This window comes from Canis lupus, chromosome 30, assembly GCF_011100685.1.
Source record: "Canis lupus familiaris isolate Mischka breed German Shepherd chromosome 30, alternate assembly UU_Cfam_GSD_1.0, whole genome shotgun sequence".
NCBI classification, from domain to species: Eukaryota; Metazoa; Chordata; class Mammalia; order Carnivora; family Canidae; genus Canis; species Canis lupus.
Window position 1 is genome coordinate 2,357,143 of NC_049251.1, and position 21,048 is coordinate 2,378,190.

The 21,048-nt window shown below is 41.7% G+C and overlaps 1 protein-coding gene across 29 annotated transcripts in view; it reads left to right on the plus strand.

The window, feature by feature from the left end:
* Nucleotides 1-21,048, plus strand: part of FMN1 (formin 1) — a 433,671-nt gene that overhangs the window by 298,834 nt on the left and 113,789 nt on the right. The window lies entirely within an intron of this gene.

Genomic DNA, 21,048 nt, shown 5'->3' on the forward strand with positions numbered 1-21,048 from the left:
GTTCCAGGGTGCAGTGCATATCCATTTCCACCGTCACTAATGACCGTGCTTGCCATTTAATGAGCACTAACTAAATACCTATGGATTTGCTTACATCATTTCTGTTTCTTAAAACTACTTCCAAATAAGGACTGCCTGCATTTTGACAGTAAGGAAGCTGAAGCAACTTTGCTACTAATGATGAAGTTGAGATCAGAGGCAGGTTTATCTGATTATAAAGCTCATACCCTCTGCACCATGCTTTCTTTATTTTTCTACTGTTCATAGGCCCACCCCTCAGGCACTAACAATATGATCAAGAATGAGAAAGCCTGAAGAGTAAGCCCCACTTATTTCCCTCATTCATCTTCTAAAGGGATTACAGGTAACTGTTGGATTGACTTTAGGCTTTTTTGGTCTCTATTGATAACTACCGAGCAAATCTGTTGTAATCCTAGCACCTCTCCCTCCATTTTTAAAAATTTTTTTTAAGATTTTAATTATTCATGAGAGACAGAGAGAGAGAGAGAGGCAAAGACACAGGCAGAGGGAGATGCAGGCTCCATGCAGAAAGCCCAATGCGAGACTCGATCCCGGATCTCCAGGATCATGCCCTGGGCCGAAGGCAGGCGCCAAACGGCTGAGCCACCCAGGGATCCCCTCGCTCCATATCTTTTTTTTTTTTTTTTTTAAGTATTTTATTTTATTTATTATTTTTTTAAGGATTTTATTTATTTATTCATAGAGACACAGAGAGAGAGAGAGGCAGAGGGAGAAGCAGGCATCATACAGAGAGCCCGACGTGGGACTCGATCCAGGGTCTCCAGGATCGCGCCCTGGGCCACCCAGGGATCTCCCCCTCGCTCCATATCTTTTGGTGTCTCTAATGCTGTCTCTGTCTTGGTCTCTCTCAAAATCACCTAGCCTATGTTGTATATTCCTTTATGACTCAGAAGGAGGGTCCACTGGTCTGATGTGGGTAGCCAGATGACACAGAGGACTACATGGCTGCTTAAGGCAACCTGCATGGTTTTGACTCCTTTGTTATCTCTTCATTTGTGGAAATTACATGTAATGTGGTTTTGGCATAGATAAGAAATTAAAGGAAACTTCCTGGACTTGTCAAGTCACACAGCAGAGCAGACTGTTGCTTCTCTGCTCAGGACCAGCCCTGACTGTGCAGGATAAATGACTTCTATCAAGTAGCTTTCTCTCCCCAAGAGTGTAAGTATTCTTTAAGAGAGAAAGAAAAGAAAACTAGATCTCACCATGAGAATGAATATTCTTTTTTGGTTTTGTTTTTGGTTTTTTTTAGAGAGGGAAGGGTGAGAGAGAGGGGGCTGGGGAGGAGCAGAAGGAGAGGGAGAGAAAAAATCTTAAGCAGGATCCACACCCAGCACAGATCCTGACATGGGGATCCATGTCACGACCCTGAGATGATGACCTGAGCTGAAATCAAGAGCCAGACACCCAATTGACTGAGCCACCCAGGTGCCCATGAGTCTTTTCTTTATTTACTCAATGAGCATGGTCCATAAGCAGTATGACTTTGGTGAGGGGAGAAATATAAAGACTTTGGAAAACTTTGGGACAGCCTCTGGGAAAAGATGGCCAGTTGAACCTTGATTTGGATTGAACACTCATGTAGGATTTCAGTTCCTCTTGAAAAAAAAATTTTTTTAAGATTTTATTTATTTATTCATGAGAGAGAGGCAGAGAGACAAGCAGAGGGAGAAGCAGGCTCCCTACAGGGAGCCTGCTGTAGGACTCTATCCCAGGACTCCAGGATCATGCCCTGAGCCAAAGGCAGATGCTCAATGCTGAGCCACCCAGGCATCCCTCCTCTTGAAAATTGTATTAAAAAATAGTAAAGGGAATTCTTTGAAAGCATGAAGTGAAGGGCACAGAATGAAAGAGAAAACCATAACGGCAAAATTTCAGAAGCTCAAGAAATAGACAAAAACAAGACAAAATCAGAGAGGGAGACAAACCATAAGAGACTCTTAATCCTAGGAAACATACTGAGGCCTGATGGAGGGAAGACGAGTAGGGGAATGGGGTAACTGGGTGATGTAATGCGCACTGGGTTTTATGTACAACTGATGAATCACTGCACTCTACCTCTGAAACTAATAATACACTATATGTTAATTCAATTTAAATTAAAATTTAAAAAGATGGTAGAGGTAACCTAAATAAATGGAAAGAAAGAAAGAAAGAAAGAAAGAAAGAAAGAAAGAAAGAAAGAAAGAAAGAAAGAAAGAAAGAAGGAAGGAAGGAAGGAAGGAAGGAAAGAAAGAAAGAAAGAAAGAAGAAAGAAAGAAAGAAAGAAAAGAAAGAAAAGAAAGAAAAGAAAGAAAAGAAAAGAAAGAAGAAAGAAAAAGAAAGAAAGAAGTAGTAAATGAATTTGCCAAACAAGAAAGTGGAATTCTAATCCAGGAGTGGAGAAAAGTGAGAAACAACCCAATTTTTAACCACATGATTCATACATACCGCAAATTCATATGTAAATTAATATGTATACATATATAAACATTCATACATAGTCATACATAAGTAAATCAACAAAATCATTCAAGAAAATTTCCCAAAATGATGGACACAAGGTCCTAATTTTAAAAGGCCCAAAGAGGGGCATCTGGGTGGCTCATTTGGTTAAGCATCTGCCTTTGGCTCAGGTCATGTTCTTGGGGTCCTGGGATCAAGCACTGCATGGGGCTCCCTATTGAGGGGGGAGACTGCTTCTCCCTTGGCCTCTACCCCTGTCCTCCACTCATGCTTACTCTTTCTCTCAAATAAATAAAATATTAAAAAAAAATAAAAGGCCCAAAGAGATTCCAGCACAATGGAATAAAGTAGATCCATACCATTGTTAGAAAATTTCAGAATACTCAAGACAAAAAGAAAAGCTTCTATGCTTTTAGAAGGGGCGGGGGTGAGGAGTGAGATATGGAAAGAAATCACCCAGAATCAGGAAGCAGAATGGCTTCAGACTTTTCAATAGCAACACCAGAAGCTAAAAACGGATCAGAATTCTGAAGGAAAATTATTTCCAATCCAGAATTGTATATTCACCAAAGTATCAATCAAATATGAAGGCAAATGGAAATTATTTTCAAACATGTAAGTCATCAAAAAATTTATCTCCCAAGCAACCATCCTTAGGATGCTACTAGAGAATGTGCTCTATCATGAAATAGGAAGACAGGAAATTACAGATCCAATGGAGAAGACAGGTGAAGAGCTAAGCCAGGATACACAGCCTTGGATGACAGCCAGGCAGAGAGAGCAAACATTTCAGATCGGATTAGGTCAACAGAATCATGGAGAAGATCCTTGAGGGACGTGCAATGCACGTATCTGATGTATCTGGAATGTGTTGACCAGAGTTACACAACTAGCGACAATTTGGAGTTCATTTAGTGATAAGCACATGGAAAACAGAGGAAAACAGAAAAGTATTACAAGGGTGAGAGTGAGGGAGCTTGAGGGGGACGTTGAGGAAAGGCAAATTAGAATTTATAAATCAGCTGGGACTGGGAGCTGGTTTTTGCAAAGTCATAGTGGTGTTAAGGTGGGATGCTCGTGTGGTCAAACCATAGTCATGCTATACTGGGAGGGGCTCACGTTTGGTGGGTGCGGGGCTGCATAAAGAAAAAACTACAAGAGTGCCGATAGGAAGTTGTTGGAGACGTGCAATTAAGTGCTGAAGTAATCAGGTCAAATTCGCACAAGTGGCTGCCTCCGGGGAGGGAAGGACGGGGTGACAATTGTGGGTGGAAATGGGAACCTGTTTTTCCTGCAACACACAAGGCTACATGTGTTCTTTTAACTATGTGCAGGTATAGCTCTGATGAATATACCAACATGGCAACAGCCACAGACTGAAGCATTTGTAAGTGACACTTAAATCTCTGTGGCATCCTAGCTTGGGATTCAAGAAATTAACTTAAAATCAATCTTAAAAATTCAGTTCTGCGTCTTACCAGCCATGCAACTCTGATGGATCCCTGAAGCTCCGTGAACCTCCATGGAAACCCTGCAGCTGATCATCTTCTCCTACCCAACTCCAGGATACTGGAGGTGTCAGAGGAGCAGATGTCTGAGGAAGTACTAGGGGAGGCATGGGAGGTTTTATCCAAACTCATTCAGAAGCCATGGGATTCACAGTTTGCTTGAAGTGCACTGTGTGCCCTGGGAGGGAGCAAGGGGAATCAGCCATCAGGGCTGCGTGGCTAATTCGTCACCTTGAAAGAAGCTCCAGAAGACGTGACTTGAATGATTATTGACCATGCCTAATTTATTAGCTCTTTCCACCTTCGCGGCCCATTTGTCCAAGGCAGTAGTTTGCTAAGCCCAGACTCCGGTATGGGGATGGATACATTAGCCAGAGTCCTGACAATGTTGCCATGGTGTTAAAAATATTTAGTTTTGCAAGCAAAGTTTTAGAAACAATAAAAAAAAACTTTGATATGATTTATTTTCGTAAAGTGATTTCAACAAAACAGACATGAGGGACTGGGTTTGTAGTAAGTATTTCAGAAAGGCAGTGGGTGTAAAATGTTGATCAGCGTGGTGACTTTTGATGCAAAGCATTGAATTAAGTGCGTTGTGGTGGGTAAAGGTCACCCATTTCCCAAATGGGATGCCTTCAAAGACAAGTCGTACAGAAAGGAGAGAGGATACGGAAACTGAAACCTGATTCATTCATTTAATTAATGGAAAAGAGACTTGTGTTTTCCTTTGAAGCCAAGGTTGTGACATCTCTAGGTGGGAAGGATGAGTTATGTCCCACCAGTGTCCTCCTCTTAGCTCTCCCTCTACTTCAACCTTTTATTATAAATCAACACAATGAATAGAAATGATTTTGTTTTACTTTTCTCTGACAAGAAGTATAAAACACTGAAAAGCTACTGTCATGGAATGGTCTGAGTCACGGGCCCTGAGTTCGGATCCTTGCTCCGCAAGCTCTGTGACCCTTGACATGTCCTGTCATCCCTTCGTGTCTCTGTGCCCTCGTGGAGAAAGGCAGTTGCCATGCCTGCCTCGCGGGTTGTTTGAAGGAGAGCCCTGAGCCATATGAAGGAGTCCCAACACAAAATATCAGCAAAATGAATAATACTTTTCCCTGACTCCCTTTATGCTCTCATTTCTGATATCCAGTCCCAGAGCAAATCTGGTTCAGTCTTTCCCCAAGACAAGCCTTGAGTCTGTTCAATGCCCTCTGCATCCCCAGCACGTTTCTCATCCAAGCAGCACCTTCCCTCACCAGGGCCCATGCTCCCACGCATGCCCTCTCTTTAATTCAGTCTCTGCTCATCAGACAAGTCAGGCCACCTTGTTTCATATTCGTGGCTCTTGGAATAAAATCCAACCTGAAAACCTGCATCTATGCCTTACAAGTTTCTATATGGTTGGACCTCTGCTACCTTTGCTGTCACTTCTCATGCCACCCCACCTGCTCCAGCCTCACAGGACTTTGTGTTCCAACCCAATAAGCTTGTTTATGTTTTGGGACCTTTGCAGCAGCTATTCATTCTGCCTCGAATGTCCTGATTTTAGATATTCCCATACCTCCAGGCTTCCCCAGTCACCCAGACTATAGCAGCTCTGTGAACAGTGAGCTCTGCATCAGGACTCCCTGTTTGGATAGTGCTATGGTTTCCTATTTATTTGTAAATATCTCCCTACCTTCCCTCCTCCCCTGCTCCTTGAGGGCAGAAATCTAATGACCTCTTCAGTGTTTATATCTACGGTGTCAATCAATACCTGCCACAGAGTTAAGTGGATGAGTGAGCCAATTAATAAGTGGTAGAAAAGACTCAACTTCTGGTAATTGCTGACCTTGCTATTAATGGAAAATTAGATTATTTCCTTATGGGCGAAGATGTCAATCGGATACAAATAGGTAGAAACCTTAGGGAGATATATTATAAAATTGTACAAAGGGAGAACTCATGGCCATGAGAGGTAGTGGGTGTTGTACCCACTTCCGATCAGAAACGGTGTTACAATAGCTGCGTAGGATAGATGACATTAGGAAGGGGAGTTGTGCTAGATGATTTTGAAAGTGAATTTCAACTCTGAATTTCTAAGATGATCCTTACTATGCTATTCCAGTGTCTTCAACAGTTCTCTTTACTCAGTGAGAGTTACTGGTCTCTGCCCTAGACTTTGTTCATTGAACATCTAAGAATCCCTGGAATTCTGGCCATGTACAGGATATAGGATATAAAAGTTAACTGCAAAATTATACCAAGTTTAGATCTCAGGTATTCTCTTTCTAAATGGCAAAAATCTGCTCTGGAATTAATCCATGCCTCAAAAATTCTGGCATTGAGACCACCTAGACATCATCAGTATAGAGTAGACCCCTTAGCCAGTGTGGTCAGTTAATGAGAAAAGTTGGCCCAATTCAAGAATCATAGAAAATCATACTTGGGTCCCTTAATCTTTAACGTAAAACCAGTTAAATATAGCATCATTCCCACACTTTTTTCAAAATGAACTTTTTATGTTTAGTTTGGAATAACTTTAGGTTTACAGAAAAGTTGCAAGGATAGTATAGAGAATACTCATATACCCCTTATCCATTTTCCCCAGTGCTGATGTTATTTTGACAATATCTCACGTTTTTGGGATGTATTCATCGAAACTAAGAAATGGCACTGACACATTTCAATTAACTAAAGTTTCGTATCTCTCTGGACTTCACCAGTTTTCCATTAATGTCCTCCTTCTGTTCCAGGACCCAAACCTGAGTACCAAGTTGCCCTGAGTTGCCATGTCTCCCTAGCCTCTACTGTTCTCTCCCACCTATATTTGACAACAATATTTTAGCTGCTTCTACTTAAATTTACAGAAATAATGCTTTTTCACAGTCATAGAGTGTGGCCTTTCAGCTGCAAGCTTTCAGCATGCTGTGGGAATGGGGCAGGATAAGTAGAAAGTAGCATTTATTTGGCAACTTTATGAAGGAAGTGCCTTTCACATTCCCATTTGTAAAAAGAAAAAGGTAGTGATGTAGTTGTCATGGTGGTACCCTACTTGTGGATGTAACTTCATCCTCTGACATGCTTAGGGCAGGCCTACGAAGCAGAGAATGTGGGTCTCCAAGATAAAAAGCCGAATGGCCAGCAGAGAACTTGGATCTTTCAATTACTGAGCCAGAGCTCACGCTATGTTACCATAAACTTGTGTCGGGTCAACACATTTCTTCACAGAAATAGATTTGTGGGTGGGTTTGTGAATATCAAAATATTTTCCTGCCTAAGTAAATTGTGTATCTTGGACCCTGGAAGATTCACAGTCCACAAGTGGATTCTTTTCATGTCAGACAGTGAAATGAGTGAGGTCAGAGGGAGACCTCTTCAGCCCTAGCAAAGGAGATTGGAGTTTTTGCCAATGTCCTTATCTCTTCCAGATTTCTTCCTAGATTTCTTGGCCTCAGAACAGGTCTACGGATGGATAGAAGTCGTGGACTGTGACTTTACTCTTTAGGTACCTGTGGAGAGACCAGTGACCTGCCTGAGAGCTCTGGGCCCTGCTCTGGGTCTCCTCTGTGCCACTTAATCACATGACCTCCAGCTAACCTCCTCAGCCTTCTGTTTCTCCGTGTAAAATGAAGGGGTCCCACTGGGTGGCACTGGGTGATTTTCAGCTTTTGTTGCCTTTGTTCCTTACCTTTTGCAGAGCACTTTCATGGGTATTCCACATTGTTCCTACAACACCCCTGTGGGTGGTTGGGGTCAGAGGCTGTATAGCACAAGGCCAGCAGGTCTGACATCCTTGGGTTCAGATTCTGACTCACCCACTTAAGATCTGTGAAATTTTACTCACCCTTACCTACCAAAAAGCATAAGGACTGAGCTCATAGAATTCTTGTGAGGAATAAAATGAAACATATAGGGCAGACTAAGGTCTAAGACACCTTTGGCCATTAAGAGCCATTTGTTATCAGTCATACAAGTTGAGAACTTGGTATAATTTTCAAGGAATTATCAGGTACAGAGATGAACAGCAACATGTCCAACTCTCTGTGGATGACCAGGTACCATTAACCCAGTAACTTCTTCTGTGCCAAAACTTAAAAAAAGAATAAAGCTCATGGAAATCCATAATGGCTAATGTGCTAAAACTGCTAATTTGACTATTGTTTTTATACTGTTTTTCTTGACTATTTTGATGAACTTTAAAAACACTATCAGGGATCCCTGGGTGGCGCAGCGGTTTAGCGCCTGCCTTTGGCCCAGGGTGCGATCCTGGAGACCCAGGATTGAATCCCACATCGGGCTCCCAGTGCATGGAGCCTGCTTCTCCCTCTGCCTGTGTCTCTGCCTCTGTCTCTCTCTCTCTCTCTGTGACTATCATAAATAAATTAAATAAATAAATAAAAAAATAATAAAAACACTATCAAATTTTCAGGTATTAAAAAAAAAACCCTCCAAAATATGAGGGCCTTGTTTGATCTTCTCAGTCAGTTCATTTGTCTAGCAAATATTTATTCAAAGCCCTGAGTTAGCTGCTAATTTTAAATAAACTAACTGAAATATCAAGTCATTTATAAACACATTCTAAGAGCAAGTGTCACCCTCATTTTCTAGGGGGGAAGTTCATCCCTACTTAGTCTTCTGATTTCTCTCAAGGACAGGAATCTGTCCCTAAGAACAGTGATTAAAACTTGCTGTCAGTAGGACAGGGGTGAAGGTGAGCCAAGTTTGCCCTCCGGCTCATCCACAGATGCACAAATATTTGCAAAGCCCCTTCCTGATCGTAGGAGCATGAAGAGGAATCTACAAGTATTTGCTACCTCAAGTTTGGGGGACTAGATCCAGGACACATCCTTCCCCTAACCAGACCCCTGCCCTCAAATTGGATGATTTAAGCTGGAGCCAAGCTTCTAAGCTGGTTTATATACATTTCCCGTATTGTCTTTCCTAAAGCTGTGATCCAGGTCATTGTGAATCACAGTCAACAATGTGCTGAAGTCAGTGACACGGAGTGAAAGTAAAGAGGCAGCTAATCTAATGGGAGTAACTGAACAAGTGAACCAAGTCCTGTCACAAGTACCTGACTCATCTGGAAGCCAGGGACAGATTTCCGGGGCTCCGCGGACCAGTGGGATGTAGCTTACCAGGGGTCCCCCTCGCCTTCCCATGACCTCAGGACTGATGAAGACCCTAGGGAGTTCCATAGGCATATCGGAGTCTGCTATGCCCAGCCTCTCCGCTAGGGGGGTGAGGGGGGACTACTGCCTCTGTGTCATTATTTCAGCCATCGCCTCCCCCCCCCACTTCAGCACTGCCCTACATTTCTCCTCTCCTCTAAAAGCCTCCCTCCCTCCTGACGCATCCCACGCACCCACAGAACCCAACGACAGCCTCCCCTGGCCTGGCGGGCCTCCCCAGCTCGCCTTCCCTACCCTGCCTTCTCTAACTGGACCAGTCACTTTCCCTGGGCCACTGTCACTCAACAGCGAGGTAGGATCAGTGACAGGTTTACAGGGGAGCGAGACTTTAACTAGCTGAGGGCCGTGTCTGCAGGCTTCCCGGGAACGCCACTAACAGCAGCCCGCCAGCCAGTCCGTTGGCCGTTTTGTCACCCAAGAAATAGCTCTAAACTATTTCTGAATTTTAGCTTCATTTTCAGACATATTCTGAGAAGTCCCAACTCTTAGTGAACTGACAGCACAGCCCTCTTTATATGAAGCCTTGTTTATAGGCCACAATTCTCCCGACAGATTTACAAGTGTCTGTGGAGTTTTAAAAGACGATTGCTTAACAGGCATTAAGTGAGACACATAGGACTGTGTAAATATTTTAGCTGGAATAGGGATTTTTTTTTTAAATGCCTGAGCCAAATATCGCATTAAATCTGAAAACAGTGGCAAACTGATTAGTGGTAGTTGCCAGCTTCATGCCTTGCCAGTGATTCCTGTAGCCAAGAATAGATACCAAAATCCAACCACCAGTTTAGGTTGTGTGTTTTAAAATAACTTTCCATCTTTTTCTTTCTTCTCCTTATGCCTTTCCATTTTCTTCTTCTGTTTTTTTTTTTATTTTAATTTCTTCATGGTTTATCTAGATGTAAACACTCTCCAGAGTAGGAAATTACGGTTAATGTGACTAAACAGTAGAAGCTGAAAAGAGAACGTGGGCCCAGGGGTCAGAGACACTTATGGAAGGCTTCCAGCTGTCCTGGTGGAGCCATGTGGAAACAGGTTGTCTTTTTGCTAATGGGGTTTATGTATCTTAATCACTAGTCTCCTTGTAGCCAGCTATTGACCTGCTGGAAGGAAATAGTCCTAAGAGCAGCATTGTTACCTCTTCCCCTCACTGATTTCCTTAAATTCTACAAGGCAGTCCTGTTGCCTTCAAGAGTCTATGTATGAAAGAATTTGTCACTTAATTTTAGTAAAAACTACCATGTACTAAGCATTTTGGCTCCAGGAGATGTTCTTTTTAACTTAAGCATTTTTTTCCAAAGATTTTATTTATTCATGAGAGACACAGAGAGGCAGAGACAAAGGCAGAGGGAGAAGCAGGTTCCCTGCAGGGAGCCAGATGCAGGACTTGATCCCAGGACTCCGGGGTCATGACCTGAGCCAAAGGCAGATGTTCAATCAGCTGAGCCACCCAGGCATCCCTAACTTAAGCATTTCTATGGGGAAACCATTTCCCTGATTTGAGGGCTTGACTGAGAACATAATTTCTGTGAGAATAAGGCATACTACTACTATTTTTTCGGGAGAGTAAATATTTTTCATGTTTCTTCATGTGTGTTACCTTCATAATATTTTTTAGAAGGGACTTGCTGTCCTTCTCCTCAAGATGCATTCCCTTGTCCTTGAGATGCCCAGGAACTTTGTGTTTGGGACTGCCTGCCTAAGGCTGCCTGTTAATACAGTCTACTTGGAGATCAGAGCCTCACTGATGTGCCTTTACCTTCTATTATAACACAGCTTCCCTGTCTATTGCTTGAAATCCCTAGCCTTTTCAATCCAGTCTGAGAAATAAATTTACACTAAGGTGTTAATGAATTCTTCTTCGATGGTGTTTTCTTTTTTTAACTAACATATATGCATGTCTGAAGAGATCTTCTGGAGTTGGTATCTTCAGTCTAAGCTTCTGATGTTCATGGGAACCTTGGGGAGGGATATTTTTAAATAAATGGATGGATCGATTAACACCCTATAAATCAAGTCATGCCCAATCCATCTATATTTAGACCTAGTCATGGGTGGGTGATTAATGAATATCTTTCATACTAATGTCTCTCAGACCCAGGCTGCATCTATAACCACATAATCATCACAGTGCAAATTCTGACTCAGCTGTGATGTTTGACAGGAGGGACTTTTGAATAGTGCTTCAGACAATTCCGTGCAGAGGCTGTGGTCAGCGGCCCAGTTTTGCAAGTCTTTCCAAAAGTCCTAAAGCATGTTGGCATGTCCTCACTTGGCCCTGTCACTTCTGCTTAAATTTTTTCATGGAGAATACTCATGATCATGGGACATTAAGGTGAATGTGATCTTGGGCAGCCTCCCTCTGTGAAGTGAATCAGCATCATGGGATTCCCCTGGGCTCAAGCTTCCTGGTGGGTTTATTTTTACACAGCATTCCTCTGGGGAAAGGAGCACCCATTCTTGATCAGAGTAGCTCTAGATAATATCTTCTTGGATGGAAAGATTTTCTTCATTTTTCCATATTTTCTCTAGCTGAATTTCTTAAATGAGTGGCTATAGAAATCTGCCTCTACCTACCTCCCCCTTCCCTAATTCGGCTTCCTTCTTCCATCCTCCAGACTCTGAAACTGCTTTTGAGACGACCAGAGACCTCTATGTTGCTAGAATCAGTAGTCATTTCTCTTTCTACTTGACCTTTCAACAGTATTGCACAGAGCTGACTGCTCTTTTTTTCTTGCAGTGCCGGGTTCCTCTCAGATCATGTGACTCCATACACCTACTTTATCCAGCTGCTCATCTCCATCCTTTGCTGGCCTCTCCTCCACTGCCTGTGTGCGCCCAGGGTTTGTCCTACAGCCCCTTCTCTGGCTACATTTTTCTATCCCAGCCATGCAGCCTAAACTTTTATACATAATATGAGTATCTAATTGACATCTCATACTTAACATGTCTTAAATAACACCCTTGACTGCCCTCAAACTGGCTCATGGCTCTCTCCCTTACTCTGGCCAAGTCTCTAGCCAAATATCTTCACAGTGAGACTTTTCCTTACCATCTTACTTAAAATGACAAGCCTCTTACTTCTATGGCACTTTGTGACCTCCTTTTCCCTGAGTGGCTCCAGCTCCTTTGAATCCAATTCCATTAGTCCAGTTCCTTTGAATCAAAATCTAGCCACAGGACACTAAAGAGCTGGGAAAAAGAACAGCAGTATGTCCCTGAGGTCCAGGCGTACTATTACCACTTAATTTATCCCATAAGACATGCATTCCCATCATGCTTTACTTTTACTCATCATATTTCCTCTTTCAGAAACTACTTCCCTCTTCCTTCATTCTCCTTGGCTGGCTAGCTAACTCCTCCTGACCTTTGCAATTGAACTCATAAGTTATCTATTTTGGAGAACTTTCTCTGGCCACCACTTCCCAACCCTAGTCTGAGTTGGAAGCCCCTACGCAGTGTCCCATGACACTGCAGTGTATTACAATTTGTTGATTTCATTGTTTGTCTCTGTTTCTAGATTCTTATGACCATTTTTAGAGGAGAGATGACCAATAGGTCTGGTTAAATAGTTTGCCCTTCAACATTTAACACAATAGCCTGTTGCAGATACTCGGTATTTTGAATGCGTGATATTTGCATAACCCATGTATATGCACAGTAGGGCTAGAAACCACCTTGTCTCCTGTGATCTAAGAACAATTTACTCCAAAATCTCATCTCTGTAGAAAAACAAAGCTATCTATAAGATTTGACGAGAGGATTGGAGAGGTGCATGGGGGGCACCTCTACCCCCTTGTAAAGGGTCTTTGTTCTGTGTGAGGTCCAAACTCGGCATAAAGCTCAGCCCCTGCTTTAGTATTCATAGCACATGCTCACAGCAACCACTGTGAGTTCAGGAGGCTTTATTGAAACTATAGGGGTGTCCCAGGGGCCAGATATCACCATTCATGTACTCCTCTCTTGCTCTCCTTTCTCTGTTCCATCTCTCCTTCTGAAAGAGACCCAGACTCTTTTCATTCTGTTATAGAAGACAGTACCCATTTCCCTGAAGCCCTCATCTGGGGATGGTGGGGTGCTTGACCCCAAGAATTAATCAAAGATTTTTTGTTTCCAATAATGACTATGTCCTGTCTAAAAACTCTGAATTTAACTTTTGCGATTGAAAAAAACCTGTATCTCATATCTAAATGAATGAATGTGAATGAAAATGGCATGATATCCAGTCCACTTGTGCTTTCTCTACCCCTACAAGCATTTACATGGATTATGCATACACATATAAAGAGATATATTTTTCACGTACCTGTGTGTATATATGTCTGTGAATGTACGTGTGATACTGAAACCAAGTGCTATCTAGGTACTGAGATCTGTACTGCATGTGTATAAGACCTCCCTTTACTCATCTGGTAGTTTATTCATTTATTTAGCAAATACTCATTGAATTTCTTCATGTGGGCTAGACATTATCATACATGCTGGGGATAGAATAGTATGCAAAATACACTCTCCCTAATAAGAGATGGCCAACCATGAAAATAATAATTACAAAGAAGTATACAGTGCTTAAGACTGTAACACACCTCATTAGTATAGAGTGAGGGGTTGAAAAGAAATACTGATGAAATGACCTTTGAGCTGAGATCAGAACAGTAACTAACCACTAGAGGTACTAGAGGCACTAGAGGTAAAGAAGAATGTCACTGGCGAAGGAACACACTGATGGTGCGAGGGAAGTGATCATGTTTGAGGAACTGGGAGAGGGCCATGTGGCTAGAGCACAGAGTGTGGCCAGGACAGTAGAGTGAGCCTGGGGAAGTAAGCAGGAGCCAGCCCATGCAGGGCCTTGGAAAGACCAATCTCTAGGAGTAATGGAAGCCGCTGGCAGGTTTAAGCAAGGGATTGGTATAATCAGATGTATATTTTATAAAGGGCACTGACTTCACTGTGGGGAAAAAATCAGAAGAAAGCAAGGGTACATGTGGAAAGACCAGGTAAGAAGGTACTCAGGCAGCCTGGTGGCAGGTGATGGATTCAAGAGCTCTTTTGGAGTTGAAATGATGGTCTAGACTTGTCACCTTGGGAGAGTCGTTGTCCTGGTGATGGTTACTGCAGTGTTTACCTGCACCTGCATGAGATTTTCCAGAGGTAGAGAGCATAGCATGAGAGAAAAAGAAATGGTAGAGAACTTTTATGTTTAGTGGTTGGATATAGAAGAATGAGATGGCAAAGAAGATAGCATGGTCAGAGGTAGACGGAAATCCAGGAGCAGGGGCACAGGGCTAGGGGAAAAGTGTTTTAGGAAGGGCAGAAATTTGTTCAACGAAGTGGAATCCTGCTGGGCTGTGAACTAAAATGAGATTAAAAAGAAAATTAAGGGAATCCTTGAGTGGCTCAGTGGTTTAGCGCCTGCCTTTGGCCCAGGGTGTGATCCTGGAGTCCCGGGATCGAGTCCCACATCGGGCTCCCTGCATGGAGCCTGCTTCTCCCTCTGCTTGTGTCTCTGCCTCTCTCTCCTCTGTGTCTTTAATGAATAAATAAAATATTAAAAAAAAAGAAAATTAAGAGGGCACTGTGCGTAGGATGGGTTCCTTGGGGACTTCAGAGCATTTTCTCAGTGTTATACTTGGGATGAAATGAATTTCAATGGGTCTGGAAGTGTTCAGTGAATAAGAAATAGAAAAAGTGAGCCTAAGCAATCTTTAAAAGATAATTTGGCTGTGAAAAGGATTAGGGTATTTATAACATAATATCTATTTACTAAACAAATACTAGGAATGTCAACTTAATTCAAAGAGTTTGTAGGGTGGTTGTTATTTTTCCCTTGTTACTGGAAATGCAAAGGGTAAAGCTGCATACAGTATGTTATCTTACTGGCCTTAGCAGTGTTTGAATATTTCAAACGGGTAAAGAATATTGCTGGTGGCATTTTACTGCTCAATATGCAAAGGGTTTTTCGTGTACATTTTGTTTCGTCCTTATGAAACTTTATACATCAAGAAACTTAGAAGTATTAAATAACTTTCCCACTTGATAAAGGGTATGGAAAATGAAGAAATAAATGTACCTTTAGATTAAGAGTAGTTCAAGGAAGACAATTTTTTGAAGTTTTGTTTGTTGGTATGTGTGTAGATACTACAGATAGATTAATATACATAAGCATTATACCACAAGAAAATACTGAAGCTTTTGTTTGAATTTTTTTAAGTTAGCAGATTCTTTAAGTATCTTGCTAGATTTGTCTTGACTCTATTTATTTAATGGGTCTTTTATTTTGATAATGTTTATTGGTACCTTTTTTTTTAATTAATTAATTTTTTTTTTAATGATAGTCACACACAGAGAGAGAGAGAGAGAGACATAGGCAGAGGGAGAAGCAGGCTCCATGCACCGGGAGCCCGACGTGGGATTCGATCCCAGGTCTCCAGGATCGCACCCTGGGCCAAAGGCAGGCGCTAAACCGCTGCACCACCCAGGGATCCCTATTGGTACCTTTTAAAGACTAGTGTGTTTGATTTCTCAAATACGGGTTATAGTTCAAACTCATCTCCTACTTCAGTTTAATAAAGATAACTGTTGAAATGAAGACATAGTCACATCTAAGAATTGAAAAATCACTACATGCAAAAAAAAAGGCACAAATAGGATATTCTTCACTTATCTGCTCATTATTGTTCCAGCTTAAGACTCAGTTTCTAATTAGCTTTTTTTTAGAATTGCCTTTATGAGATGTAATCACATTCTACCTAATTCATCCATTTAAAATGTAAAAACTAATGATTTTTGGGTGTATTCACAGAGTCACGCATCCATTACCACAATTTTAGAAAGTTTTCATTACTCCAAAAAGAAACCTCATCACCCCCTCAGCCTCTCCATCCTTTCCTCTCCCGGCCCTAGGCAACTGTGATCTACTTTGTGGCTCCTCTGATTTGCTTATTGTGGACATCTCCTATAAATGGAATTATACAATATGTAGTTCTTTGTGATGGGCTTCCTTCACTCAACATAATGTTCTAATCGGCTTTTAAGGCCTACACCCTGTATATGTACAGGCACAAAGCAGTGCTGGTGTGTGTCAGTCTGTCTGTGATCTACATTGTTCTGAAGTAACATTCTGACCCAGGTACCATGCATATAAGGCCTATGGTTTTACTCCTACTACTCAGTTGCTCAGCCAAATTTTTTGATCACTCTGGATACAGACTTTTTTCCTTTGGATGAATACAGTCACTAAAAGGAATGATTTAGGCATAATAGTTACATCAACTGGATTCCCAAACTAAGGGTAAAGAATCAAAGGTAAACACCTTTGATTACATATCTACAGGTTGTCCACACTGGGGTCATTAATGCACAGTTGTCTGATTCAAACCCAGAAATTTGGCTGTAGGGAGAAGATTTAGCAAAATGTGTCTAGCAGCCCCCTGTGGAGTAGGTCTAGGTCTCTTCTAGATTAGATTTTCTACTTCTCAAAAAAAAAAAAAAAAAAAAAAAAAAGATTTTCTACTTCTCCCACCCCAGGATTTTCTCTGATACCACTTACCACTCACCATGCTTAGCCTTAAAATGCTCTCCCATATTTAGCATCAGAGCTCAGGAACATGAAATAGGCATTTTTTATTTCAAGCTTTTATCATTTGTGTTTGACTTAAATCAACTTGAAGCCTTCGTCTTCCTTCATGTAGCCTTAAAAAAAAAAAAAAGTGCAAAAAATAACCACAAAATAGTACACTGTCTTTTGGGCCTACTTTAATAGCCAGAGTTTTAAAATTCTTAATATTTTATCAGTTTTATTTTTTTTAAGATCTTATTTACTTATTCATGAGACACAGAGAGAGAGAGAGAGAGAGAGAGAGAGAGAGAGACAGGCAGAGGGAGAAGCAGGCTCCATCAGGGAGCCCGATATGGGACTCAATCCTGGGACCCCAGGATCATGCCCCGGGCCAACACAGGCACTTAACCGCTGAGCCACCCAGGCATCCCAATATTTTATCAGTGTTATATATAATTTTTCCCTTTCATATAAATCCCTCAATTTTAGCTGGCAAAAGGCTGGTTTTATTTTACTATTTTAACACATTGGATGTTGTGTCATTCGCTAGCCATTCAGTTCAAGGCCAAGATCATGAAAAAGATCTGCATACATTTATTGTGCTAATGTTGTGATTTTGATTTCTGAATTTGCTTTTAGTTTCTTTTAATAAAAGTGTGTTTGGAGGTAGAAAACTAAAAGCTTTGTCTTTCTATGTGTGTGTGTTTCACAGGGGAAGCACTAGGGAAGGACACTATACTGCCCTGGTATTACTAAACAGAGACTCTAGAGTACAGGATATTAATGTGGAAGATAATGAGTCACATTGTTTGCATGCAGTTCAAATTACTAGAAACAGAAATTACCCTGTGCCCTACCCATGGACAAGATGTTGTTGGTGACCTATTTGCTACAATGTTTGAGGGCAGAGATTTTACTCTGGTTTTTTTTGTTTGTTTGTTTTGTTTTGTTTTGTTTTGTTTTTTCACTGATAGATCCTCAGGTACCAAGTACACATTGTGGCACAGAGTTGGCACACACGGGGATATTGGATGAACTGGTGTATTTGTTGAGTGAATTCCTTGAGGAGAAACTCCTCAACCCGGCATTCTATGCCCTTTATATCTAACTCTGATTTGTATCTCTCAGGTAAACCCCATTGATAAAATTAAAAATTTGCTTAAGGGATACCTGGGTGGCTCAGCAGTTAAAGTGCCTGCCTTCAGCTTAGGGCGTGATCCTAGAATCCTGGGATCGAGTCCTGCATCAGGCTCGCTGCATGGAGCCTGCTTCTCCCTCTGCCTCTCTCTCTCTCTCTTTCTCTCTCTCTCTCTCTCTCTCTCTCTGTGTCTCTCATGAATCAATAAATAAAAATCTTTAAATAAATAAATAAAAATTTGCTTAAGTCATAGCTCTGTATGTTTCTACGACAATCCTCCATAATGGTCCTTGAAGCTTGCAGCTTTTGGAAAGCATGGGCATCTTGTAAAACTGAGGGAAATGTAGAACTGGCACAGAGCCCTAGAGGGGGTGAGGTAGGAATTAGATAAGCAGAGAAGAGAGGATTCTAGACTAAAAAAAGCAGAGTCTAGATAAATCTCTCCTTTCTTCTAAAAATGTATTCTGATTCCACTAAACCCACAGGTCCTTCAACTCAGAGGAACATGCTTCATGTTCTAGAAGATGCCCGTGTACATTTGAGCAATTAAACATGTCTTTGGTTTGATTAGTTGTACCTGGGCCAGGCCTCTATATTCTTGTAACCTACCCAGGCTTTTTAAGTGGCTCCATCAAACCTTATTCCTTATTCTTAGGTAACAAAAAGAGAGAGAGAGAGAGAGAGAGAATCACCTATGACCTTAACAGTCTAATATCTGAAATTTTAAAACTTTCAAGTCCATATCTTTCCCTAAAATGCTTCACAAGCACTTAACTTTTCAATGAGTTAAAATAACTCTCTCAATTTAGTATCTGTTATTCCATTATGTTCTGGTTTTCAATATTTAATCTTTCTCACAATCACCATTTAGTAGCTAACTTCAGGAATCAATATATTTTTACTTTTGCCAAAAGTGTAATAGATAACGAACAAGAGAAATGTAGGGCGACTTTGGCTTTAAACATTGGAACTCCTGGCACAGACTGTCCCAGGCGACCTTGGTGGTCTAGGGATATTGAATACGCCCCCTCTGGCTGGACTATAAAAGACATTTGTGGATCTGTCAGTGACCTCTGTTCTTTGTTCATGGTCAGTCTCTGGTGTCATCATTAATTCATCTTCAGGTCTCCCATTTGTCTGCCAGAAAGCACCTCGGATAAGCCAAGTGAATGAGTGGGAGTGGGTGAGCTTGCCTGGCCACTGGACATGCCACTGGCCTGAGACTGTCAGAGGGTCGGTCAGAGGGCAGCCATCTGCTCTGATCACGTAAAGAAGTTTCGTTCTAACAGGCCACATGGGAGGCCAGGCCTCTCGGGGTGCAGTGAGACCCTCTGAGCACAGCAGAGATGCTGCTCCCATGCACGCTGGCTTCATTTCTGATTTCAGAACCGTGAGGCTCAGACATGTAGGGCTCTTGCTTCATACCTGCTTCATCTTTCTTGGCAGTTTCTTCAGTGAATCCTGACAGTGGGTGGTAGGACTTCAGCAGGAGAACAGAAAATATCACCCCTGTGTTTTAAACAGGAGATTTGCATGGGAAGGATGTTTCCCTAAATATGGTGTGCTGCATTTGTAGTCACTGATTCTCAGCCATGACTCCCTTGCCATCCTAGTTGTGGCGTGTTTTCTGGCCAATTTTACTAAACCACAAAAATAACAAATAATCTTTTTGAGGCCTCTTGCCAGTGCCAGCCATTGTGCAAACCATTTTATGTGCATTATCTCACTTGATTCTGATATCACATCAGTTAAGGGGGGAGTGTCCCCGTTTTGCAGAGAGAAACAAGCCACATCCCACCCAAGCCTGGATGGGACTTGATTCCACCACAATCCCTTTACCACACCACTCCATGACCTCACAAAATCTCAGCTGTTTGATGGACCCTGTGGGCCCTGTCACCACAACCAGGATGAAGAGAGAGCCACAATGATCAATCTTTTTAATTCAGGTAGAAGTAGAGGTTTTGCTTTTGGTTTTGGGAAAACAACCTCTGCCTTTGGCTTTGCTTTGGCTAGGGAAAAGCGACTTTCAAGAAATTATTTTCCTAGGTTTAATTATGTCCTATTACCAAAGTATGGGCATGCCTTTACCATATATTATTTGTGTTTGTGAAGAACAGTTCTCTAAAAATGGAATTGTTGGAATTTGAATATAGTAAAAGCTACTATATTCAAGAAAGAATTTAAAAGATTTTTCCAATTTATAAGAAATTCCAGCTTTTTAAAAAATATGGCTGCCTGTGTTCTCAGAATCATAGCTGGATATCATCAGAAAAGTTCACGTGACCATGAAAGTTCATTGAAAAATGCCAATTCTTGAAAGCAGAACATCTTTAAAGTGTTTCTAATCAATCTCCTGCTAGAGGCAGAGGCAGAACGACCCAATCTGCAGGATCACCTTTGCTGCTTTGCTTGTGCCTTACACCATTAAGTAATAGATGTCTTGAGAAGTCTTTGGAAGAGACTGAGCCCTTTCAAATCAGCTTGGAACAATCACAGTGTTTACAGAGTAGAGACTGGGACCCTTAGCAGACCTCTCCTAGAAAGGGAGGAGAGAGGGAAAAGAGGTGGAGGTCACACTAGACTCCCAGAAAGCCCACTCTGAGTCTGGGCCAACACTGCTAAATTTTTTTAACCTTCCTTCACATAAGAATGTAGTTTAGATGAGGAAATCATATAGTTTGGCCAGATATGCATGGAGCTCTCTGGAGAAGTTTGGAGACAAGTAAATGAAACCTGGATGAAGACTTCACAGGGATTAATATGAGTGCACAGATTAATATAATAAAAGGTAAAACATAAATACTATACAGAGGGGGATCCGTAGGTGGCTCAGTGGTTTAGCGCCTGCCTTCGGCCTGGGGCGTGATCCTGGAGACCTGGAATTGAATCCCACGTCGGGCTCCCTGCATGGAGCCTGCTTCTCCCTCTGCCTATGTCTCTGCCTCTTTCTCTCTCTGTGTCTATCATGAATAAATAAACTTAAAAAAATAAAACAAATACTATACAGAAGGTACTAGAGATATTTGAAGAATGCAAAAACTTTGGATTGGAAAGGGCTTTGTGGTGGTGGAAGCATGTCAAAGAGACTTTTTAGGATGAGTGGGACTTTGTCAAATGCTGGTAAGTATGGATGAGAGGCAAACAGAATGGGCAGAGAACCACATGCAGATGTAGAACTGGGAATGT